Source organism: Gymnoscopelus braueri (genome assembly GCF_963280865.1).
Source record: "Gymnoscopelus braueri genome assembly, chromosome: 6".
Classification (NCBI taxonomy): domain Eukaryota; kingdom Metazoa; phylum Chordata; class Actinopteri; order Myctophiformes; family Myctophidae; genus Gymnoscopelus; species Gymnoscopelus braueri.
In genome coordinates, this window is record NC_137607.1 from 23609855 (window position 1) to 23636605 (window position 26751).

General features: G+C 43.2%; 1 pseudogene across 1 annotated transcript; it reads right to left on the minus strand.

The window, feature by feature from the left end:
* Positions 1-4875: 4875 nt before the first annotated feature.
* On the minus strand, positions 4876-8512 carry LOC308087778 (ATP synthase subunit gamma, mitochondrial-like; annotated as a pseudogene). Its single transcript, XR_013935084.1, has 7 exons — positions 8496-8512; positions 8096-8227; positions 6698-6863; positions 5559-5704; positions 5372-5436; positions 5129-5284; positions 4876-4976 (listed from the first exon to the last, which is right to left on the minus strand). The product of XR_013935084.1 is annotated as an ATP synthase subunit gamma, mitochondrial-like (transcript).
* Positions 8513-26751: the final 18239 nt, after the last annotated feature.

The following is a 26751-nucleotide window of genomic DNA, read 5'->3' on the forward strand; positions in this document are numbered from 1 at the left end:
CATGACTGACATTAGTACTGCATATGATTATGACAGTCAGTGACATCACCGTTATGACATTAGCATTGTAGCCGACGATATAAAAGACACCCGTAGTCTCAGAGGTATTTTCAGATCTAACGGTGATTCCCAGTCTTGAACTATCTCCCCGACTCTTCGACGTACATAATCGAGCCTGAATCTGCAAAACTCGATCTTCAAGACTTCAACAGGTTCTAAACTCTTACCAGTAGAGAGATCTGCACCTTCTGTACTAACAGGGGTATTCAGCCTTACAACCCAAACACTCACGTGTTTCTACAGAGCCGATTTCAACTTATTCTAATAAAAAGGCCAGACAAGAGATTACAGAGACACACAGAGAAATGTTGTGCTGGACAGTGACCAAAGAAGAGAATGGAGGACTAGGTACACAACGTCATGTTACTGTAGCAGTTGGGCACAAAGTGTACTACTTTGGAAAATCCTACTCGTATCATATTGATGTGTATGTCTTCAACACAGTATCTTTGATCTGGATGAATGTGCCCCCAGTGTCAACTGGAGAACTTCCTGTTGAGGTTCCTTGGCGCAGAAACCACACAGCTGTGCTGATAGAATATATAATCTACCTGTGGGGGGGGCGTATGGGGTCCCCAAGCACAACCACGTTCTGCAATGTTCTTTATGCCTTTGATGTCAACACCCACATATGGTTTAAGCCCAAGGTTTTTGGGACTCTTCCACAGGGGAAGGGGAACCACTCAGCTTGTGTCTTCGGGAAGGTCATGTATATCTTTGGAGGATGCAACAACAATCTGAATATACGCACTAATGACATCCACAAGTTGGATACCACCACAATGGTCTGGTCTTTAATTAACAACAGAGGCACTCTGCCATCTGTTTCAGAAGGTCACTCTGCTACTATCATCGGGACAAAGATGTTCGTATTTGGGGGAGCTGGGGAGGGGCACCTCCTCGACATCAGTGCGTATGACACAGAGACCAACGACATCAGTGTGTTTGACACAGAGACCAACTGCTGGCTTAGCACACCTTCTGCACAGCTCCTTCCAGGAGGACGCTGGTATCATTCAGCCTTTGCCTACAATGGAGAGCTGTACATATTTGGTGGCAACAATTTCCGCTCTACTTTCAATGACCTGTGGAAGTTCAATCCAGAATCCTTCTCCTGGAAGAATGTTAAACCCAAGGGGGAGGGCCCCCTTGGGTTCAACAAAAAAACAAAAAACACATACACTAACAATACAACTGGCTGTTGCATGGTGGGAGATTGTGTCTTCCTCTTTTCAGAACACATGCACATCTTAGACTTTAGTCCTACTCTGAAAACATTATGCAAGTCAGCAGTCATTCAGTGCAGTCTGGAGCAGTCAGGACTCCCACATGACATCCAGTGGGAACTGGCAGTCATGACGAATGACAAAGGCAGAGAACAAAGTCCAGAAAATTGGCACAAAAGACCCAGATGGTTCCCCGATGGTTCACCTGTTCACCTCAGCGCATATTATTAAGACTCAGTCCATGCGCAACCGGCCTGGGTTCAAATCTCACTCGAGGCTATTTGCTGCATGTCATTCCCCTAATTCCCAGTTTCTTGTCTCTACCGAATGTCAATAAAGGTATACCACAAACAACCTGTTGTCCTGTCATATAGCCACATATTCTGTAAAGCCTGTCTGCAAGAATGGACACAAGGAATGTCCAGTTTATACAAAAATGTCTACAACAGGTACATACTTTACTGCATAACCGGAGGGGCATGCGTTCCAAATGGGCATCGTTCCAAACAGGCATGGGCCTATAATAAGAATGAATATACCTAGAAAAGGTGTTCTCAGTGGAGTGCATATCTTCGCCAGAGAATCTTGCATCATCCACTCGACTTGCCCAAATATGAACTCCATATTTGGACAGCAATATGTCTGACAGGATGGTGGATCCCAGTTGATGAATTCACAAACAAAAACTTCCACGGGTGCAAACAATCTCAACCCTGCCTTTGGTCTGGCAATTTATATTATATAATATCAATCATCTATCATCTTGTATATCTATAATTCCAGGAGTGTGTATGTCCCTTCATGCCTGTGTGAGGTTTAGGGATCTCCTTAAAAGGGACACAGACGCAGATCTCAATTGTGCGCCAGTGACATCGTAGAACCCTGACATCATAAATATGCCTGCATAGACTGGAATTATAGCAGGCTACTTTGAAAACAGGGTAACTCTGACATTGGGTACTGACATAGTACCGATGTCAGACTGGCCTCCAAGTACTCCAGAATCCTCAGTGACATCCTTGCCTCTGCTTCCAGAACTCCATCACATCTAATTGACATATAGCTCACCGACTGATTGAAAAAAAAATTACCTCCCGGCGTGTTGAAGACAGTAACTAACCATTACCCAGCGATCATCAAAGCCCATAATTTGCGATCATTGAGATGGTAATTGAATTGAACAATTCCACAAATATTTACACTTAGGTCAATTCAGCAATACCTGCATATGCAGAGCAGCAAGTACTGTGGGAAGCATGATGTTCAGTCAGTTTTACAAACTAATTTCCACCCTAATATGTCCCAGTTTAAAAAGTTTTAGAGCCCCTGCTCTGAAACATAGAATCTAAATTTTGATACTCATGCGTTTAAATGTTACTTGCAATCAATGTGGACCTTTTGTTCCATCTTGGTAAGTGCTTTTTTGACCACTCGTAAAATTGTCTGTCCCCCAAGAACAAATATAAAAACATTGATGCCAGAAATAAATGTTACCAACAAAATAGGAACAAAACGTTGACATTAACAAAAAGAGGACAGTATAAGTATATTGCTGCTTGAGGCCCAATGTGTTACAGTTGGCGTATTACTTTTAAAGTTATAGCCAACAAAGGTATACTGAAATCACAGGTGGAGATATAAAAAAATATATATATAAAAAAAATGTGGCTAGATGCTTAATACTAGCTTAATACTTTCCTAAACAATCATTTTCAGAGAATGACTGACAAATAGCACTCATCATGCATCTTTCACAACCACGAGCACATTTATTGAGTGACAAAACAGATGGAACATAACCAGTTATCTGTAAGAGGTTTATTTCTCTCTATATTTTACAAATATAACATAAACATAAAGTCTTGATGACAGTTTGAAGTCCGAGGTACTTTGAAGCGTGTAAGCCACAACCACTGGCAGCGGACGAGGAGGGAGGATTTTGCCCATTTATCTGCAAAGATACAAAGAAAACAATCAAGTAAGAACAAAAAAACAAGTAGGCCCTTAAGACTTGGTTTGGCTGTACACTAGGAGAAACTAATGAGGGTTTCTAAAAGGCTATCCTAAATAGAATAGTATGCTCTTCGAACTAGTCTAGAAGAGAAAGCACACAAACCAATCCAAACCAAACCAGCACAAACCAATAGATGTTACCTCCTGTGTGTTAAAACATGCTTCAGTTCCTACCTGGGTTCACCAATGAAGCAGATCAGATTACAAAAGAGAATTAGCAATGCAAAACTGAGGGTCACAGAGACTGGGTCATATTTCATAAAAAAGGAAAGAAAGTTCTACTAATAGTCACAAAATTAAGTCATAATTTGATAAATATTAAATTAAACTGAGGTGAAGATGGCGAGAGTAGGGATTTAAAGGCACAGTTCAAGTTATCAACTTAAACCTCCAATAACAGCCGTCTTTTCTACGTGCGCCGTTTTGGACTGTGTGCATAGTTCAAACCTCTACCTGCTGATGACATCATTGGCAGGGATTTAAAGCTGGATTTCAAACTATATTTTACGGTGTGGCTCTCAGTAGGAGGAGAGCCTTCTAGAAGGGGGTGTGTGTTAGTGTGTCTAATCATACAAACTGCTGGATTGATCAGCGCCAAACTTCTTGCAAAGACAGGGCCAGGCAGTTCCTCTACAGCAGTGGTTTAACCCTTTTCAAATCAAGGTCCATTATTCATTCGGCATTTAAACCACGGACCACCATTTAAAATGCGTAAAATGAAACTATTGAAATGAAATCATTTTACGCTCTCAAGAGTTAAAGATCCATAAAGGTAATTTGGTTAACAACTCCCCATCCTTTAGCTGGAGACCACCTGGAACCCCCTCAAGGACCACTGATGGTCCCCGGACCACTGGTTGAGAACCACTGCTCTACAGGCATGCAAACAGGGTAGGGGTGAAAAAGATGTCAATATTGGCATGTGCTGCTTTTAAACAAGTTTGCATGCCTCCAAAAAAGTCACTAACTCTTTAAAATTAAGTTTAAGGCCCGGGCAGCTGGCGTAGCGGTACAGGCACCTAGGCTGCTAATGCCTGAGAGCGTGTCGCAGGTTCGAATCCCGTTCCCAACTAACTACCTTGCTGCGTGTCACTCCCCATTTCCTGTCAGTCTACTATATTCTATCAAATAAAGGCAGAAAAAGCCAAAAGAAAAATATGTAAATAAAATCTAATTAAGTTTACTTACAAAGATTGTTAATTTATAGATCTATGGATATGACTGATGACAGACTGGACACATTTAGTCCCAGATCCACATGGGAGCCACACTGCTATTAGACCCCATCTTGTTTAACAGTCATGGCTACTATTTAGCTTAACGTTCCAGGAAGACCAAGCCTGTAGTTTCCATTGGCTTATGAAATCCCTGCCAACGATGTCATCAACAGGTACATTTTCTATCCACGCCACCACCCGCCTCAGACACAGGGCGAGTGGACAGAAATGGTACCTTCTTATAGCGAGCATTAGTGAGGACCGTTGTATGGACACATGGCTGAAAAGTGTTCCTTTAAGAGGAAAGACAGAAAAGCAGGTTGAGGCAGGAGAACAGATGGAGACAACTTTTAAAGTTCTTACAGAGCAGCAGCTCCAGAAATGATTTCAATGAGCTCCTTGGTGATGACCGCCTGTCTGGTTCGGTTAAAGGTGAGGGTCAGCTTGTCGATCATCTCGGCTAGAGAGAGGGAAATATATAATTTAGTATCAATGCTAAACATGAACCATAATAAGCCATATGACTAAATCTAAACAGTGAATGGATCAACTCCTACTGGACAATGGGAGTAAAACAAAACAAATGTTAAACTATTCTTTAGAATGTCTTACAGGCGTTCTTGCTGGCGCTGTCCATAGCCGTCATCCTAGCGCTCTGTTCGCTGGTGGTCGACTCCTTCATTGCGTAGTAAAGGATGTTGACCAGGGCAAACTCTTGATAGTTCCTGAGGACGTCGGCGTCGATGTCGTCGTAGATGCCCATGGCCTCTGTCAGGCAAGATCGCATACAGTGAGTGACTGGTTCGACACATAAAATCCACTGTAGTTTACTTGAACTTCAGTAAAATGCCATACCTGCGCTAGCAACAGTATCGTTGGAGAACAGAGGCTTCTTGTCTATCTTGTAAGAGATGACAGACCTGTATGGGGGAAAGGTGATGCACACGTGTTCAATTACTGTACACTTGTTGCAATACTTCACATCATGTCAAACTAAATGACAGAGTAGCAGCCAGGAATGATGAAGGTAGGCCTTCCTTACTTAAAGTTGTTGTGTAGACGACCGTCCCCTGGTCATACTCGTATCCTAAGTTGATCAGCTCTGCGGCAACGACGGACGCGTCGTTGAACGTGGGAGGCAGGCGGCCAAGTTCCTTGAAGTTTAGCAGAATGTGCTTTCCATGAGTCCTGAATGATGGGAGGAAGATTATACCATGTTATGTTAGGGTAAAAACACTGTATGTAGTCTTACGTGGCCAGACAACTATTCCACAATCTCCAAACGCCATATAGTCTGGAACTAGACCGAAATCAGAACACGAAAACTGTTCGTCATTTCCGTTCACAAAAATATATTTCAAAATATCTTTACACTTAATTTTCTAATTTCCATTTCTGCTAAGGAGCAAGCAATATATACTTAAATGATTTTGATTTATATTAGGATAAATTTGAGCGACTGTAAAGAGGAAACGGAAGTGGGGAGGAGGCGTCACATCCGCTTTATTGCTTGTTCATGATCAGAGCTTCCGTGCTCCAGACCGTACCGGAAGCATTTGAAAATTGTGGGAGGCAACAGTCTGGCCATGCGAGACTACTCTTTATGTGATGCCATTTGAACTTGTTGGCTTCTTACTAGGTAGCATCAGGAGATAATTTACTAAATTATTAATAAAGTTATAATTAATTGTTTAATTAATTAATTGTGAAACTGGATAGTTTTTGTTGTCATGCAGCAAAACAGTGTTAGCGTAATGTGACTAATGCGCCCAATTTACATCAAAGACACCAGACTTCTTATTTTGAGGGCAAAAATAACATTTTGCATGCAAGACAAATATTCACAGCCGCTGCAACAACTTCATCCTAGGGGAAACACTGCATCATAAATATTATGTTATTTATTTTAGCTGGCTTAAACATAACTAACCCTCATGTTTTCATGCATCCCATTTCTGTTCTGCATGCAGATGCAGAGTATTTCTGCAATGCAATGCTGCAAAGTGACATCCATAAAAAGGTATTGTAGTGTTTCAGCATCTTCCATCAGGGCAGTTGGGTAAAGAATGGTAAAGTAATCTGCCATTGGTCATGTTTGACATCACAGTTGGACAGGAGCTAAACACGACCTGACTTCTTTCTTTGAAGTCCCAACTCTTCTGCAACTTGAACGTCATATACCTGTGAAGTATGCCCCCAGCCTCTGTCAGAGTGGCAATCTGAGCCTTTATGGCCTTGGCAACACCAGAGTGGATGGCACCACAGAGACCACGGTCAGATGACACACCAACGATCAGGTGCTTGTTGGCGTCCTCTAGTGCTTTGATCTCAGCCTTTTCGTAAAGGGCTGGGGAATAAAGTACAACAAAACCATTACATATGGGAAGTCTGATTCAAAGATCAGCGTTCCACAACAAAATAACCAATTCAACTAATACTGTATATATTGGTATGACCTTTACTTCAATGTCCTTTTGAGTACAAACTAGAAAAGTGCGCTCAGCAGAGCACAAATCTCAAGCGATGTATGCAATAAAAATGTCTACTTAAAGCCATGAAAGAGTAGCACGGCATGAAATATATGGCATACAGGGGTAGCTTAGTCGGTATAGCTCTCGCCTTTGGACCAAAAGTCATGGGTTCGATCCCGGGCACTGCCAACTCAGCGTATGAGTAGCATGGCTTGGGTGGGGCAAATCGTGCGGTAAGCACAGGGAGTTGATGGTAGGTGTGGCGCTCCACCTCAGCAATCCATCTCTAGTGCATTGAAACGGGGATAGACTCCTGCGTTCTCGGCTGATACCGATAATAAGCCTTTCCAACAGACCGGCATTTGAACCAGTTGTACATCATCTCTACTGTAGTGTAAAAGTAGGGTGGCATGTTGTCATCGCTAGGACAAACCAAGTTACAATAATAGCTCCATAGGCTCCAATGTCAGTAAACTCCTGCCTGTAATTCTGAACAGATGTCTTAAATGTCTCTGTAATCCACAAAGTCTGATTGTTAATTACTGGTGTCAATTATATTTGTATCACCAGTCGTCAAAGGTTGTTCAAATAGGACAAACTGTAAAACATAATCAAACCTAAATGCCAAAACGTTACTGGCTGTATTGATTTAAGATTGGTTGGGGACGAGGTATCATACGCATGTTTGTGTTCAAGCAGCAGCACTGGTGCATGTCTGCAGTTGACTAGCTCAGGTCTATAAGTGCAATGCTCATCTCATAACCTGGACGGATGATTGCACTGCGATTATATTATACAAAGAAAAAAGAAGAATTGAGGTCCCAGCCTGCACACAAAATATGAAGCTGATCGTCCTAGTAGAATGCAAGATTAGCTGCAGACGTAAACACAGGACAGAACTAATTGATCTCCCCGTTGAAATAATAACTGGTTGAATTAATCATTCAATTAGCAGACATACAAAGTTCAAGTCTACACGGTAAAATCTTCAGTGATAATCTAACTCGAGTGTAAAATGGAACCAAAAAAGGTCAATTTCTACACTCAAAAGACTTAAATTAACCTTGAGGATTTTACTGTGTAGGTATAATACTGTATGCATACATACCCAGGGCTCCGGTTCCATAGACACAGGCAGGCTTCAGGGCCCTGTCAGCACGGGCATACTTGGCAGCTGCCACCATCTTCATGGACTTGGTGATTTTCTGGATATTTTTGATGGACTTCAACCGAATGGTGACTAGAGGACACAAGAACAGCCCTCAATGTCTCCAGTATCAACAACAAAACAGCAAAAGCATGCTTGCTGATGCCTCCTATGTATACAGTGACTTTGTACCATCACTTGAATTGTGCAAAAAGTAACTTAGGTCATTCTTATCAAGTTACTATTCATTGTTGTTTGTTATATACATTTCACTGTATATATTAGGATAGTAGATTATGTGTATTCAGCTGTGTGGCAGAACCTGTAACAGTCTGTAACAGTTGACATAAAAAGTACTTACTGTCCTTCAGGGTGGCCATGTTCCTGACCTGCCCACTGCAAACGCAGAGAATTGCATTCAGAATTGTGTTGCAAGCGTTATAATCATCAATATTGTTATAAATATGGCAAAATATGCCCACATATTTTTTAAATGCTCTAATAAATTCAATTCAGCAGACATATCAGCGTCATATGGGGGAAATATATACACACACACACACACACACACACACACACACACACACACACACACACACACACACACACACACACACACACACACACACACACCTCAACTTGTGACATACAAGCTAACCTGGATAACAGTTGCAAGTGTAGTTGCTTTTTTGGCCTTGTTTCCTAATGTTGTTTGAACCAGTTGTTCTCAAACATTTTCATGGCAAGGATCCCCAAATTAATAATAATAATTAATTGTCCGCAGAGGCCCAGACCTCCCCCTTCTGAAAATATGTTGTGCCATAGACCCCCATACAAGATCTGTGTGGATTTGGAAAATATTCCACAATTCCCCCCCCCCCCACAAAAAATATGTCTTCTTTAAAAATAGCCTATCTACAACGTGAGCTTGTAGATCGTCTATTTTCAAGTATCCAATGTATTTGTATATAGGCTTAAAGTGCTCATTTTCAAAAACCTGGTTGCTTATTTCTCTCGCAAAATCTGGCAACACTCACAGACAAGGACACACACACACACACACACACACACACACACACACACACACACACACACACACACGCGCACACACACACACACACACACACACACACACACACACACACACACACACACACATCGCTCGCTCTTTCTCTCTCTCTCTATCTCTGTGCAATAGTCTCAAATAAACATCCCCCCTTTGAGCACGCTCGCTCACTCTCATTCTGTTTTATAATAATATTTAACTTAATACAGGACTGGACGGTAACTATGCGAGGGATCTGTTTGTTGTGGTCAGGTCCACCGACCTTCCATAGCCACGGTGGCTGTAATGTGCTCTCATTGGCTGTAGCGTGCATCTCCTGGCAAGGTGGTCGCAGCTCCTTTCATACTGTACGATATTGTCTGCTGTCCTGTCTGGGACACATCTGAATATCTAACATGGTAGTTATCTGAAAACGGTCGGAAAGCCGCCGCAGAGCGGATAATCGCGGCCACATCGTCTCGCAGAACCTTTCACATACAGCGAGCATTAGCTCGCCGATCAAAGGCCGATCTGTGTCAGATCGGAGGTTTTGTCGGCGAGCGCCAAAAAAGGTCGGCGACAGCAATATCGTACCAAATATCCTGCAGTGTGTACCTGCCTTTAGGCTCAGAAATCACACAACCTGCCACAACAACCCCAGGGACGGACACACACACACACACACACACACACACACACACACACACACACACACACACACACACACACACACACACACACACACACACACACACACACACACACACACACACACACACACACACACACACACACACACACACACACACACACACACGAGGGAGAGAGGAAAAGCGGGAGAGAAGTTCAAGTTGTCTGTGGCAGTTTGTCTGTGTGCTGTAGTGTGTCCGGGTTATGCCCAAAAAGGAAACACACCAGTGGAGATCCCTGACACAGCGCAAATGAGCGGTTAGACAATGGAAAATATGGACATGAACCACATCAACGCAAATTGGACTTGTTAGTTAACAGGTTCTGTTGTCTGCAGTGGTGGAAAGTAACTAAGTACATTTACTTAAGTACTGTACTTAAGTACAATTTTGAGGTATTTGTACTTTACTTGAGTATTTCCAATTTCCAATACTTTTACTTCTACTCCACTAGGCAAATATTGTACTTTTATACTCTACTACAATTATTTGAAAACTTTAGATACTAGTTACTTTTCAGATATAAATTATGATATTATGAAACATACATTAACCACTTTAGCCCTATTTTATACATAGGCTATTTGAAAATAGACGATCTACAAGCTCACAACGCGTCGCATCGCGATGCGTTGTGAGCTTGTAGATCTGCTATTTTCAAATATTTTAGTTTGGTACAAGTACATTTTGATGCCGATACTTTTGTACTTTTACTCAAATACATTTTGAATTCTGGACTTTTACTTGTAACGGAGTATTTCTATACTGCAGTATTGGTACTTTTACTTGAGTAAAGAATTTGAGTATTTTTTCCACCACTGGTCAACAGGTTCTGTTGTGTGTGATGTCAGGCCAGAGTTCACTCAGCACGACAGAGAGACAGAGACAGAGACAGGGAGAGATAGAGAGACAGAAAGAAAGAGAGAGAGAGAGTAGGGCAGGGAGGGAGAGGCCTATTTCACTCATGCAATAACCCAGCCAATGCTGGGTAACAGAATCTGTACACTGATCAACGTGTCTTTTTGCGACACGTCAGCACAATAATCCTGGCAACACCAAGCAATGTGATGATAACATGGCACGAAGCACCGTGTTCTCTGCTAGTAATTAATATACTGCAGGTATTAATCTTAATGTTGTGTTAAAGTTGAATGTCACTGTTATTGTGTAGGCTATTGTCCAAATATTTGGATAAATGTGATGCTTTGGCAAGATGTTCTTGAACCTTTCCTGCAAATGAAGTCCTTTAGATTGAATAGAACTGAACAACAGCAAACTGACCTGAACTGAGGTGTAGGATGATGATAATAATAAATAATAAACTTTATTTGTATAGCACCTTTCATGACATGAAATGCAGCTCAAAGTGCTTTACAGAGCAAGAATACAATTACAGTTTCAACCAATTTAACAATAAAGCAAACAAAAATAAAATAAAATAAAATAAAAGCAAAAGCATAAAACAACATTAAAATAGGCAATACAGTGAGGAATAAAAAAATCAACCAAAGAATCAGCTAAAAGCAAGAGTGAAGAAATAGGTCTTGAGCTGTGCTTTAAAGCTATCGACAGAGGCTGCCTGTCTTAGGTGTAATGGGAGTTTATTCCACACTGTCGGTCCGTAAAAGCAGAATGCTGCTTCACCGTATTTTTTATATGTCATTGTAGGCACCTCGAGCAGGTCAGCACTTGAAGACCTGAGGGGCCGGTTTGGAACATATCTCTCTAGGCAGTCATAGAGGTAGGAAGGTGCCAGACCATTTAGAGCTTTATAAACTATTAAAAGAATTTTAAAATCAATCCTAAAAACAACCGGGAGCCAGTGTAGTGAAGCTAGAACTGGAGTGATATGTTCTCTCATCCTAGTTTTAGTTAAAATTCTGGCTGCCGCATTTTGAACAAGTTGTAATCTGTCAGTTGTTTGATGAGAGCACAAGAAATATGACACTGATCAGCCCAGTAGTATTATGCAAGATTAGCTGCAGCCAGAAACACAGGGCTGAATGATATTATAATAAAGTTGGTAGAATGAATCATTCCATTAACAGACATTACAAAATTCAAGACGCCTACAGAGTAAAATCCTAATTATTCAAAGAGTTAAATTAACCTTGTGTATTCTATTGTGAAGGCATAATAGGTATACATACCCAAGACACTATGATCTCCATAGACGCGGGCAGGATTCAGGTGCCTGTCAGTGCGGGCATACTTGGCAGCTGTCACCATCTTCATGGACTTGGTGATTATCTGGATGTCGGCCAATTGATGGACTTCAACCGAATGGTGACTAGAAGACACATTCCTCACCGTCTCTGGCATGAACAAAAACAGTGAAAGCCATGTAAGGTTATATACATTTAGCAGGCATCCTACTGTATGTATAGTAAACGGAAAATAAATTAAATAAAAACTATGGATGTATGTACCCATACCATTTTTTCCTTCCCAATACCGATTCCGATATCCATAATTTGCATATCGATCGATACCGAGTACCGATCCGATTCCAGTGTGTAATATAAAATAAATCTAGGACAGTGGTTCTCAAAGTGGGGTGCAGGGACTCTCAGGGTTTCTTGAGGGTGTTCCAAATGAACCCTTACAGGGGCCCATTTGGAACCATTTGTACACTCTGAGAGTGTACAAATGGTTCATTTGGTTCCATTTGTACGGGGATCCTTGTGAGAATGAGCCATTTTGCGGCTGGAAGCAGTACAGAGGCGCTTGAAAAGTGCGACCAAAAGGTGTATTTATTCACCGTCAAAAGACAACACAGGAGCTCCACATCCTACCACTAACTAAATAGGCTTGTTACTGACAGTATTTTATTCTCAGCTGGAGCAGCTGAGGCAATTAGGACTCAAGGGGGTAGTTTAACAACTATACAAATACAGAAATACACATAACACTAACTCTCATAAAATATCTTAAAACTCCATGAACTACACCAATAATGATTCTCAAACTACAACATTACACCATGTCCATAGCAAGTCCAAATACACATTACAACCCCCCCCCCCCCCCCCCCTGTGCCCTTCTGACTTGGTCCAGCCCAGTTACACTGGCAAACAGAACAGCCCAGCTTGGTACATGTTAATCTTTTAATCATCACTTAGCAATTACCCATATTGCACCTCTCACACATTCCACTTGGTCTCTATTGCACTCATATCACACATATTGCACTTGCCAGATTATCACCAAACATGCTGTCTCCACAGGTGGAACTAGTTAGCTGAGTGGCCAGCTCAGCTGGACAGGAAACAACCCAAATTGTTCAGTTAAATGTAATAAACAATACAATCATGACTGCATTCCTTTCTGTGCAAACTACAATGTGCAAATTATGCCGTGCATTACATTACATTACATTACAGTCATTTAGCAGACGCTTTTATCCAAAGCGACTTACAATAAGTGTATTCAACATAGGTAGGGAACGAAAACTACTAATCACCAGAAGTCTTTAGTGCATTAGTATACCTAGTGCTAAGGTAAAAGTGCAATATATCAGCCACCTATTTCCTTAAACAGATGAGACAAAAATAGCTAAATCAAATGAGCATGAGCTAAAACAAATAAGTGTATCGACTAAACAAGATCCAATAAACAATACAGCAATAGAAAACAAGCGTTCGTACAACTAGTTAACAACAAGTAGGTCAGGCAGAGAGGAAGGGTAGTGTTTCCTGAAGAGGTGGGTTTTCAGCCTGCGGCGAAATATGGGCAGTGACTCTGCTGTCCTAACATCAGTGGGAAGTTCATTCCACCACTGTGGGGCCAGAACAGAAAAGAGTCGTGACCGTGTGGATCGGCCAGAAGGACCCTTGAGTGACGAGGCAATCAGTCGCCCCGAGGTGGCAGACCGAAGTGGTCGGGCAGGGGTGTAGGCATCGACCATAGCCCGGAGGTAAGAAGGAGCTGTTCCTTTCACTGCCCTATAGGCTAGCACCAGGGTTTTGAACTGGATGCGAGCCGCTACGGGGAGCCAGTGTAGAGAACGGAGAAGGATGGTTGTGTGGGAGAACTTGGGGCGGTTGAACACCAGACGAGCCGCAGCTTTCTGAACAAGCTCCAGGGGTTTGATGGCAGATGCCGGAGCACCAGCAAGGAGGGAGTTGCAGTAGTCCAGGCGGGAGATGACGAGAGCCTGGATGAGCACCTGGGCTGCCTTCTCCGTGAGGAAGGGGCGAATCCTCCTGATGTTGTAGAGCAGGAATCTGCAGGACCTCGTCACTGATGCGATGTTTGCCGAGAACGTCAGTTGATCGTCCAGGGTCACACCCAGATTCTTCGCAGTCCGAGTTGAGGTCACCACAGCATTATCAATGGTGATGGCCATGTCTCGGTGCGGACAGCCCTTCCCCGGGAGGAACATCAGCTCGGTCTTGTCCAGGTTGAGCTTCAGGTGGTTTGTCGACATCCACTCCGAGATGTCAGCCAGACAAGCAGCAATGCGTGCCTCCACCTGGGTATCAGAGGGGGGGAATGAGAGGATTAGCTGGGTGTCATCGGCATAGCAGTGGTAGGAAAAGCCATGGGAGTGGATGACAGCACCCAGAGATGTAGTGTAGAGAGAGAAAAGAAGAGGACCCAGAACCGAGCCTTGGGGAACCCCAGTTGTGAGCCTGTGTGGTTCTGACACAGACCCTCTCAGCATCACCTGGTAGGAGCGACCCGTCAGGTAGGATGCAAACAGGGAGAGTGCAGAGCCTGAGACACCCATCCCCTCGAGGGTGGAGAGGAGGATCTGATGGTTCACCGTGTCGAACGCTGCAGACAGGTCCAGGAGTATCAGAACGGAGGAGAGAGAGTTCGCTCTAGCGGCATGGAGCGACTCTGTCACTGCCAGGAGGGCAGTCTCTGTCGAGTGACCCACTTTGAACCCAGACTGGTTGGAGTCCAGGAGGTTGTTCTGGTGGAGATAGGAGGACAGTTGTTTAAAGACAGCACGTTCGAGAGTTCGAGTGCAAATACCAAAGTGACCATATGCTATGCAATTAATCAATCCATAAATAAAGGTTACAATGTACATGTGCAAATGGCAAGTAACAGAGGACCTCTCTGTTGAAATTAAAAGGTTTGAGAACCACTGATCTAGGAATAAATAAATAAAATTAAAACATTTAAAAGACAGTATAGTGCAACATAAACTGAAGCATTCAAAATACAAAATAATTGATTACAATGATACTGTAAATGACGTATCATCACGTAATAAATGATGTGGTACTGTATGGGAATGGCATAGACTGGCATACTCACCGAAACCGATACCAGCATTTAGCGAGTAGGCTACAACGGCAGCTTTTCCGATACTGGTATCGGTATCGACACAACTCTAATAAAAACACATGTTTATGTCCAAAAATTTGACCATGACAATACTGAGTGATTTGTTGTATCTGTGGGAAATTGGTCACTGAATATGTTTTCCACATTCCTTTGCTGAAAGTGGAGGTGTCTGTCAACTGACTTAAAAATTCTGATTGAAACATTCACCGGGCAATCACGTTCCAATATGCAAACACAGAGACAATTAATGAATGTGTTAAAAGTGCTATCATCATCAATATTATTATGGCTGTGCCTCTTAGAGCCACCCTGTAAAAATATAGAATGGCAATAGAAAGACCAATAGGCTATATATGTCATGTAGGTCTATAAGTTATAACCTTTGTCTGTATACCTGCCCTCAATCTGTAAATATTTTTTGGCTATCATGGTAGCACAGGGTGGTTATAAACAGGGTGTTTATAAACACCCAACAGGGTGTTTATATACACCCAAAAGGTGTTTATAAACAAATTAACATAATTATGGACCATTTTCACAAAGGTGTCTTAGCAGAGTAGCAGGCTGTAGACATTAGACAACTTCAGCCAGGCACCAGCTAATTAGCCTAAATGAAAAACGAGTCAGTTTGATAAGAAACGTATCCAATTATTAATTGTATTAATCTGTTATGACCATACGGTTATGACACTATTGCATTTATAAAGTCATGTAGGCGCTAACAGGATAGGTGGGCAGACTGGGCACTAAGGAAGAGTGGGCACTTCGGTGTTAAATTGGTTATTTTTCCCAAAATCTTAAAACAAAAGAATTGGAAAATGTTTTTAAGTAAAGTACATGATTATAACATGCTTAAACATTCGACAATTAAGGTCTAATATTTCTACAATTGCTACAAAAGCTGTATATCCAGTCATTTTTGGGGCATAAACAAGAAGTTGAAGGATACATTTATAAATTTAACTTATTTTAAGTGTGATAATGATGTACTGTGCATGTTCACGTCATGTATACTTTACTTTACTTAAGACCATTTTTCAAATATTAAATGTTTTAACATTTTGGACCGAATAGATAATTTTACATTGAGGTGCCCAGATGTCCCTAGTGCCCACCTATCCTGCATCCATAGGCTTGGCTTATATGATGTATTTCTTTGCTACGTCATGCACAAGTTTGAGCGGCAGTTCAAATTTGTCAGTTGAACCAAGAGAGCCAAAGCACTTTCAACCAAGTCAACAACTAACTAACTAACAAACTAACTACTACGACCAGTTACAACATGGATCCCGGGGCATATCCAAAATTTCCAGACATCACAGAGACGTACCTTCGAGTCAAAAGAAAGGAGGAGACCGCTTCCATCTTTCGGTTGTACCTGGCTGTGATGGCCGATGATGGAGAAGAACTGGTGTTTGAGTTCTTAAGGGACAGTGCGCCTGAGGGGGTGGAAACCCTGGTGAGAGCCATTATAAGTAGGCCAGGGATCTTCAAGAGGGGGTCCGGGACCCCCAGGGGGTCCTCAGAGCTACTATAGGGGGTCCGCCAAATCTTTGTGTGATAGGATTTTTTTTTTTTTTACATTAACCACTTGAACCCTAGAATTCCTTTTCTGAGGGGAACACTAGCTGAAAATAGCCGATCTACAAGCTTGTTGTGAGCTTGTAGATCGGCTATTTTTGGCTAAAAGAGCAGACTAAGTAAAAAAAAAAAGTTATAGGCCTATACAAGAGGGGGTCCCTGCTTCATCTCTCTCTCAGCTATCCTTGGCCTGAAAACGTTGAAGACCCCTGAAGTAGGCTATATCCTGTTGCTTCACGGCAACAATGACAATGCAACTTTTTGCCATGTAAAGCTCTCCTTCAATTTGCTAACAGCTTACCTCAGTTAGCTGTGATGTCAACGTCATTATTAAGTGTTTCTCTCTGATTACTTTCCATTAACAAACCATTTGAAAACGAACATAGGCCTACAGTAATAGCAGAAAATTAAGCTTTTTTTGTTATGCCATAACAGGCCTACACCTTTATGGTTGTAGTCTATTTTCCTAAAAGTATTTTTGTATTGAATTGATCATTTGCAATAATAGAATATTGAGAAAGTACACATGAATTAGGCCTACAAACTAATATGACACTAAATAGGTTACTTATTGATGCCTTTTGCAGGTTGCAACAGTGTCCCTCATCTTTCACTTGCTGCTTCCAGACAGTCCTATCTCTTGGCTTTAACCAGCCCCAATGTAACCACTGCTTCAGCTTACAAAAAAATAATGAAGACTTAAAATGTATTTTAGGGCCTAGTAGAAGTTTACTAACCTATCCAGTTTGAAATAATTGCTGGACTGGAGCACATGTAGCTGTCCTTATTGTAATGCGGTAATCACACAAAATAAATTATTCAACCATGGTATGATAACCAATCAGTATACTGTACCTTCAAGTTAATAACAGTAGTAAGTCCAACGTAAAATGTATTGCCCATTAAACTTAAAGGTAGGCAACAACAACTTTAGATATTTACATACTCCATATCTTGACAAAAATATCAGTTGCTTTAAAAAAAAAAAACATTTTGTATGAAAATACAAAAACTTAAAACTATATAAAGTTTTCCATAACTGCTGAAAAGCAGCTGTCCAAAAGGATCATGACATCACGAGAGGAGGAAGTTACTAGTACTTATACTATACGTATAATATTGGCCTATAAATGTACATTGGAAATGTCTTGACTCTTGAGAGATTGTGTAGCACTGACTGACAGAATTAGCATTAGTGTTAGACTAACAACCATCATGTCTAACACTCCAAACCAATACGACCATCAGATGCACGAGAAGCCGCTTACAGCAACCCTGAAATATAAAGATAATGTTCAGTTCCTCTCTTGATAACTCTAATCCAGATGTATGTTGTGACATTTCATTGTGTCTTCTTCTCCTCTCATCTCCAGGATGATCCTTTTAATGGCATTGCAGCGGGGGGTGGGCAGGATACATATGTGGTTGAAATCTCACATGAGGATGAGGATAGAGAGGTGAGTTAGTAGATTCATGATGCATGTTTCAAACCTATTAGCCATAACATGTTAATTTCACTTCAGGGTTTTTATTTGCCTATATAAAACAAATCAATCATTAGGATTAACCCCTCTATCTTTTTACTTTGATAAAGTCAAATGACTGTGATCTCTAAGCACTGCTTGTCCATATGACTACAGTAGTGGTAACGGTACCCATCATTGTAGACAGTAGCTGACCGGTGTCCACCACATAATCACAATGTCGCCAGTTTGAGTCCAGCATGGAGAACTGTTTCAAAGCCTTCCTCTTATCTCTTTCCCCTGTTTCTTGTCTCTCTACAATCCTAAATAAATTAAGCTAAACCCCCTTCAAAAAACATTTGAGGAAGTAACGTGTCCCCTTTCATTTTGGTTACTCCACAGAGCATGTCCTCGCAGGGGGCGATGCACCAGGAAGAGGAAAACGATTATGTCTACGACATTTACAGGCAGAAAGAGAACCTATCGAAAAGAGACAGAACTTCCCCCCGAGTGAGTGAATGAATTGATGGGTGAAGCAGTGAACAGAAATATTGCTGTATTGTTTTTTTGTCTGAGTTTATATGTATCTATTTCTTTCTGTAATGTCTCGTTTTATTGTTATATGTCAGGGTCTACGGATGAAAATTTGCATCCTTGCTAACTCCCACGCATTTACACCACATTTAACTCTACTATATGTAGTTTTGTTGCTGTGTTCATAAATATGTTCTGTCTCTTCCAAATAAACAAATAAAGTAAGTAAAGTACAGGGAATAGGATTATGTGAAAGTCGGAACAATTGATTTTGAAACTGCCTATGAACCCTATTCTGAAGTGAACATTAGGCAAAATTAGCAGGACTACAAGCTCACAACGCTGGGGGACCCTGGTTAAAGTTTTTAAAACGGACATTACAGCTATTTCCTCTCCCTTGCTTTCTCTCTCTCGCTGTTTGTTTTTATTTTGGGAAAGGGCTTTGGTCAGTCTCAGGGGCAGTATTGGAATCGGGCTTCAACTCACTTGGGTATGGTTCGGGTATTCATTTTCAGGCCTGTTGAGAACTCAAATTCAGACCTCCATATGTTGTGACATTTCATCACCAGAATGCTCCTCTTCAGATGACAGGACGCTACCGAATCGACTTCATCAATTACACTTACAGCCTTAAGAGCCCTGTAGCGTGGCACAATACCCAGGGAGACACCTCCGACCCCCTTCGCTTTACGATACCTACGATTTACACACAGAATAATAAACAACTTGATGACTTCATCAAAGACACCCTGTCCAACTATGCAGCCCAGGGAGTATATGTGAGTGAACAAATGAATGAATGAATTGATGAGTGAAGCAGTGAACAGACAGGGGGAGTAGATCAAGTAGCTCTTGCCTTGTCATAGACCTCTTCATTAAATGGCGTTGGAACAACAGATGTTCAGGAGGCGGGGATACACACCTTTACTCCGCCCCTTTTACCAATCTACCTGGCGCTATTTATACACATCAGAACTACCCAGAAACCCCTTACTCGCTTTTCGTACTTCGTACTCAAGCTCGTAGTTTCTGCATTTTGATCATGAGTTCACCGTCACTCGAACTATTCGCGTCCGACGACGACAACATCAGCGGGATCATCCCGAGGAGCCCGACGCCCATCACCAGGGGACGTCAGCCCTCCTTGATCTCGCCCAGTCAGCCCACCATCCCGTCCACTCAACCCAGCACTTCCCGCAGTACCAGAAGCAACTTACCTTCTAACCAGTCCCGCCGTTCCATCTCCCCCAGCGCCTCAGTTTCTTCAGCCTTTTCCAGGCGATCCAGCTTCTCCCTCCGGTCCACCATCGCTTCATCGCCCGGTCAGTCCACTCCAGCAAGGTCAGATCGGTCCCGTGCATCCACACACCATCGCCCGCAGCCCCGTGAACGGGAGCGGGGCCGACAACCCGCAAGAACCTCAGACCACCAACACCGTAGAGCAGCTCGGAGATCCCCGCCGGCTATCCCAGCTACGCTGCCGCGCCAGCGTCCCAGCGTCTCCAACCGCTCGCCTCGCGGTTCTTCCAACCCAAGCGCCCATACTCCGCCACCCGACATCAAGGACTGGACCACGGTGGGACTCCAGAAGCAGCTCCGTGCTCGCGGAATCGCTTTCCCCCGTTCCACCAACAAAGCAGGACTCTTCCAGCTGTTCACTGCAACACTGCCAGCTACAACAACAACACCGGGGCCTCCGTCGAGCCAGGCGCCGCCCGATGACGTCACGCGCCGCGTCTCCCGGTTCAGCGCGGCGATTCCTGATGACGTCACCCACCGCACCGGATCCCTCAGGGCTGGCCAAGCAGCGCCTGCACAGACCACCGCCTCCACAAGCCAGCCTGCAGCCATATCCTTTATTCCGCTCAATACTACTACCAACACTACTCCTCCTTCCGGCATTTTACCTGTCAATGTCAACCCTGTGCCTGCCCCCCACCCATTAATGTCTCTTCTGTCTCTGTTATCATCCCTTGTCCAGCAGGCTGCACTTTCACCCCCCCCCACACAACCATCCCTACATCCAACCCAGTTTTCTTCTGTTTCTGCTGCCACTCAAAACCCAAGCATTGCCGTGGCCACACCTGGCACCAGCGCTTCCCAGGCACCGCCTGTCTTCTTCTTCCCTCCCTCGTATGCCACCCTGTCAAATCCGGTTGCCACAACCAGCGGTGGCATCGCTCCTCTTCCCCCCCCTGTTCTTTCCTGTCTTCCCCTCAATACCCCCTCCCCCCATCCACCCCCCCCCTTTTCTCTCTCCACAGCCCTACCAGTTGACCCACCGGCCAACGCGCTGTCCAGGAACCCCCAACCAATCCCACCTGCCCTCCGCAACCAGATCCTTCAGGGCAACCATGTCGACCTGGCTTCCCTCCTCCGCCCCTCCGACAGCAACACCGAGCCACGGTTCCTGGACTGCGGCGGCATCCAGATACAACTCCGCAACTCCACCCCTACCCGTTCCGCTCCACTCACCGTTGCGGAGTTCTGCCTGGCTTTCGGCATCTACAGAGACGTGATCTGCTCCGTCTTCCCAGCCCGGCGACAGGAGCTGGACGACTACATGGCGGTGGTACTCGATCTAGCCATCCGTTTCGGAGGAATCCTCTTCCAGGAGTACCACCGCCAGTTCTCCTCCACAGCCGCTGCCAGGCTCCAGCAGTGGAACCTGGGCACCTACTGGGGTCGCCTAGACCTCGAGTTGTATTGCCGGCTCTCCGCAGGCAGGGTGGCAGAAACCTGCTCACTATGCGGCAACTCCGCCCACCCCGCCAGCTTGTGCGCGTTCGCAGCTCCCAGCCCCACCCCGGCTCCAGCCACCGTGGCCTTCCAGCCCCCAACTCCCCTTCCCTCCCCAGCTCCCCCTTGCCATCCCCCCACCCCCTCACCCATCTACCCAGCCAACAACCGAACCACCGACCGGCGTGGGCGCCCCGTTTTGTTCTGCGGCAAGAGCATGGTTTGTAATAACTTTAACGACTTAGGTTGCTCAGCCAGCTCGTGCAAGCTGCTCCACGTTTGCAGCCACTGCGGCGGAGCCCACGCCCGGGCCTCATGCCCCCAGAACCCCCCCAAACCCCCTAGCCCTAGCTAATTGCCCTCCACACCCCCCCCCCCCCCTTTCTAGTCCCGCCACACGGTTATAACACCACCACGCTACACTGCTCCCCAGTCCAGACCAGTTTTCACGTTTTTTATGGGGCTTACCAAATCAGACCAGCCATAATCTTTAGTTTAGTTGTTGCTCTCATTGTCTCTCTTTGGGGGTAACAGTCCATGTGTGCCGTGCCGACTACGCTAACAGCCGTCCAAGCCGCCATGCCGACCACGCTAACGACCTCCTCCCCAAAGACTCCAGGGTCTGCGACCCTCCCCGGAACCCCTTTCATTTCCCTCCATTATTCTATGTATCCAATATTCAATAAATACCCTAAACTTTCCATAAAGGTGTGTTTCTTTGCCTAGTGAAATGGCATTGGAACAACAGATGTTCAGGAGGCGGGGATACACACCTTTACTCCGCCCCTTTTACCAATCTACCTGGCGCTATTTATACACATCAGAACTACCCAGAAACCCCTTACTCGCTTTTCGTACTTCGTACTCAAGCTCGTAGTTTCTGCATCCCTCCACCACCCCTTTCACCTCCACAGGTTGTGCTTTCCACTACTCCTTTCTGTTCTCTGTCTCTCTCCGCCTCCCTCCATCCTTTCTTTCCTTTCCCTTTCTCAGGTTCCTGCTGGGGGTAACAGTCCATGTGTGCCGTGCCGACTACGCTAACAGCCGTCCAAGCCGCCATGCCGACCACGCTAACGACCTCCTCCCCAAAGACTCCAGGGTCTGCGACCCTCCCCGGAACCCCTTTCATTTCCCTCCATTATTCTATGTATCCAATATTCAATAAATACCCTAAACTTTCCATAAAGGTGTGTTTCTTTGCCTAGTGAAGGTGTGATTGTCTCAATGCTTGATGCCACTCTCGTACCATAACAACGTAACAATGGGGAGGGTTTAATCTGGAGGATTCAACTTGTTTTGTTTTTGTATTCCAGTTTCCTGTCCTGGTGGATCATGAAGAGGTGTGTGAATGAGGTAAGCAACAGGTTCTTACAGTCAGGTTTTCCCTGTGTGACAGAGCTACAGCCCAAGCGATACACCAGTTAACTATTACCAATGACCAATATCAGGCTTTAAACAAAATGTTTGCAATGGATTTTGATGCAGCAATATCAAATGGAAATTAAAACATGAAATGTAAAGACATTTTAAGATATATTTTCGTGAACGGAAATGACGAACAGATGACAGCTTCCTGTCTCGGATTTGGGTAGGTGTAGTAGTTCCAGACTGTATGGCATTCGGAGATTATGGAATAGTTGTCTGCATGGATACGCGAGACTAGTGGCTCACTGACATGACCTCTGGCCTCCTTTGTTGCAGGTTACTTGGACGATGACTGGAGGCAGAGATGCACGGGGGAAGATTCAATTGTTTTAGTTTTTTACCCGCACAGTGATTTCTTTTACATGCAGGACACGAAAATACCTAACATAGCCACATATGCATTGATGGGTGAAGCAGTGAACAGAGATATTGCTGTATTGTTTAGTTTTTTTTGCCTGAGGTTACATGGCAGGAACATAAAATAAAAAACACATGAGTTTTAAAATAAATCAAAAAAAATAAGTTTTAACTGAGATGCTTAACATTAATGTTTTAGCTCATAAGAAAGAAGATTAAATTGTTTTGTTTATTGCCTGTATGCACTGTAAATAGTTCAAATTTATTCGAGTTTTAAAATAAATCTGTTTCAACTAAGACGTTTAACATTTATTTTGAAAGCATTGTTTTTACACACAGCTACATATTTACACAAAAAAAAAGTGTAACTCTGCAAGCATTCAAGAGGACAATCAGAAAAACAAATGTTTAACAAAATGTGCACACATTATCTTATCCCTATATTAAAATTGCCTAATAGCTGGGCAGTGGGTGGGCGGATGAACAATAAGGATCCATAATATAGCTGCAAGCAGCGATAATACGGGGCCAGTGAATAGAGAGAGAGAGAGAGAGAGAGAGAGAGAGAGGGGGGGAATAGATTGAAGAGAAAGAGAGAGAGAGACATGGAAACGGAATAGATTGAAGAGAAAGAGAGAGACATGGAAACAGAATAGATTGAAGAGAGAGAGAGAGAGAGACATGGAAACGGAATAGATTGAAGAGAAAGAGAGAGAGAGACATGGAAACGGAATAGATTGAAGAGAAAGAGAGAGAGACATGGAAACGGAATAGATCGAAGAGAAAGAGAGAGAGAGACATGGAAACGGAATAGATTGAAGAGAAAGAGAGAGAGAGAGACATGGAAACGGAATAGATTGAAGAGAGAGACAGAGAGCGAGAGAGCCATGGAAACAGAATAGATTGAAGAGAGAGACAGAGAGAGAGAGAGAGAGAGAGAGAGAGAGAGAGAGAGACATGGAAACGGAATAGATTGAAGAGAGAGAGACAAGGAAACATAATAGATTGAAGAGAGACAGATGGAAGCAGAATGGATTGATTGGACATCTCAACCTATTGCAACTAACAGGAATTGAACACTCAACCTTTGGATTGACAGGTTGCAACACTACCTATAGTGCTATAGCTTTGTCCAGGCTGAGGTTGTCTGTTGAAGATAAAAGTGAACCAGTGAAAGCAGCCAATCTACAAGCTCAGAAACACGTTGCTATCTGAAAAGTTGTGAGATTGTAGATCGGCTATTTTCACAATGAAGTTTGTCATACATTGTAAAAACATACTCTCTCCAAGAAGCATTTCATGTTACCTTTAACAGTTGTACATGCATTCATTGATACAGTCATGAAAAGTAGCCAGCAAGAGGTGATGCTTGAACCGGCGACCCCGCGATCCAGAGGCTGATGCTGAAGCGAAACGCCATTGGACCAACAGACCAGAACCAGTGAAAAAAGAATCCACACTAACACTAACATTAAGATCACCCGTTCACAAACCATTTACCAATAGAGAAATTGTATGTCTCCTCAAAACCGAAACCAGTGAAAGCAGCCGATCTACAAGCTCACAAAACGTTGCTATCTGAAAAGTTGTGAGATTGTAGATCGGCTATTTTCACAATGAATTACGTCATACATTGAAAAAACATACTCTTAAATAAGCATTTCATGTAATCTTTACCACTTGCACATGTATTCATTGATACAGTCATGTTTTTTGCAATTCAACTTAAATGAGTCTGCATCAAGTGAGGCTTAAACCGGTAACCTTGCGGTCGTGTGGCACTCACTTAAGGGAGAAGCCATTGGACCAACAGATAAAATCTGTGAGAAAAGAGATCAGACAGATGATACAGTTTCACGCAAATAGCTGAAAAATCCTGGGTTTAAGTGTTTTTCAAACTGCTTAAAATTGCGGACAATCTAAGGGCGGAGAGAGAGACATGGAAACGGAATAGATTGAAGAGAGAGAGAGATGGAAGCAGAATGGATTGATTGGACGTCTCAACCTATTGCCATTAACAGGAATCAAACTCTCAACCTTCGGAATGGTAGGCTGCAACACTACCTATAGTCCTATAGCTTTGTCCAGGCTGAGGTTGTCTGTTGAAGATAAAAGTGAACCAGTGAAAGCAGCCGATCTACAAGCTCAGAAACACGTTGCTATCTGAAAAGTTTTGAGATTGTAGATCGGCTATTTTCAGAATGCAGTATGTCATACATTGCAAAAACATACCCGCTCAAATAAGCATTTCATGTTATCTTTACCCTTTGCACATGTATTCATTGATACATTCATGTTTTTTGCAATTTAACTTAAATAAGTCTGCATCAAGTGAGGCTTGAACCGGCAACCTTGCAGTCATGAGGCACTCACTTAAGGGAGAAGCCATTGGACCAACAGACAAGACCTGTGAAAAAAGAGATAACAAAGCAGCCGATCTACAAGCTCAGAAACACGTTGCTATCTGAAAAGTTGTGAGATTGTAGATCGGCTATTTTCACAATTTTGTCATATATTGCAAAAAATACTCTCTCCAAGACGCATTTCATGTTACCTTTAACAGTTGCGCATGCATTAATTGATACAGTCATGTTTTGTGCGATACAATTGAAAAGTAGCCAGCAAGAGTTGAGGCTTGAACTGGCAAACTTGGATGCAGAGGCTGATGCTGAAGCGAGACGCCATTGGACCAACAGACCAGAACCTGTGAAAAAAGAATTCACACTAACACTAACACTAAGATCACTCGTTCACAAACCATTTACCAATAGAGAAATTGTATGTCTCCTCGAAACCGAAACCAGTGAAAGCAGCCGATCTACAAGCTCACAAAACGTTGCTATCTGAAAAGTTGTGAGATTGTAGATCGGCTATTTTCATTGAAAAAACATACTCTCAAATAAGCATTTCATGTTATTTTTACCGATTGCACATATATTCATTGATACAGTCATGTTTTTTGCAATTCAACTTAAATGATTCTGCATCAAGTGAGGCTTGAACTGGCAACCTTCAGGTTGAGAGGCACACGTTTAAGGGAGAAGCCATTGGACCAACAGACAAGAACCTGTGAAAAAGGAGATCACTCAGATGATACAGTTTCACGCAAATAGCTGAAAAATCCTGGGTTTAAGTGTTTTTCAAACTGCTCAAAATTGCGGACAATCTAAGGGCGGAGCTTACTGGTCAACGTGATACATGTGTTCCTCATGAGTCAAGGCACATGTGTAAGCAGGTTTAATGGCTCTCGGCCAAACGAGGCATGACTTTTGCCTGTTTAAAGTTTGCATTTAAAAAAAATCGCTATAGCGCCCCCCTTTGACCAATTGGAGTAAGATTGGTTTCAGTGATATTTGGAATGACCCTCAACATTACCGCAAAGTTTCAAAGAAATGTGAGTCTGCATGTATGTGTTAGGGTCAGATGAATAATTGTCATAAAACTGCAATATTCATTGGCTCATTAAAGCTTCATTTTTTCACT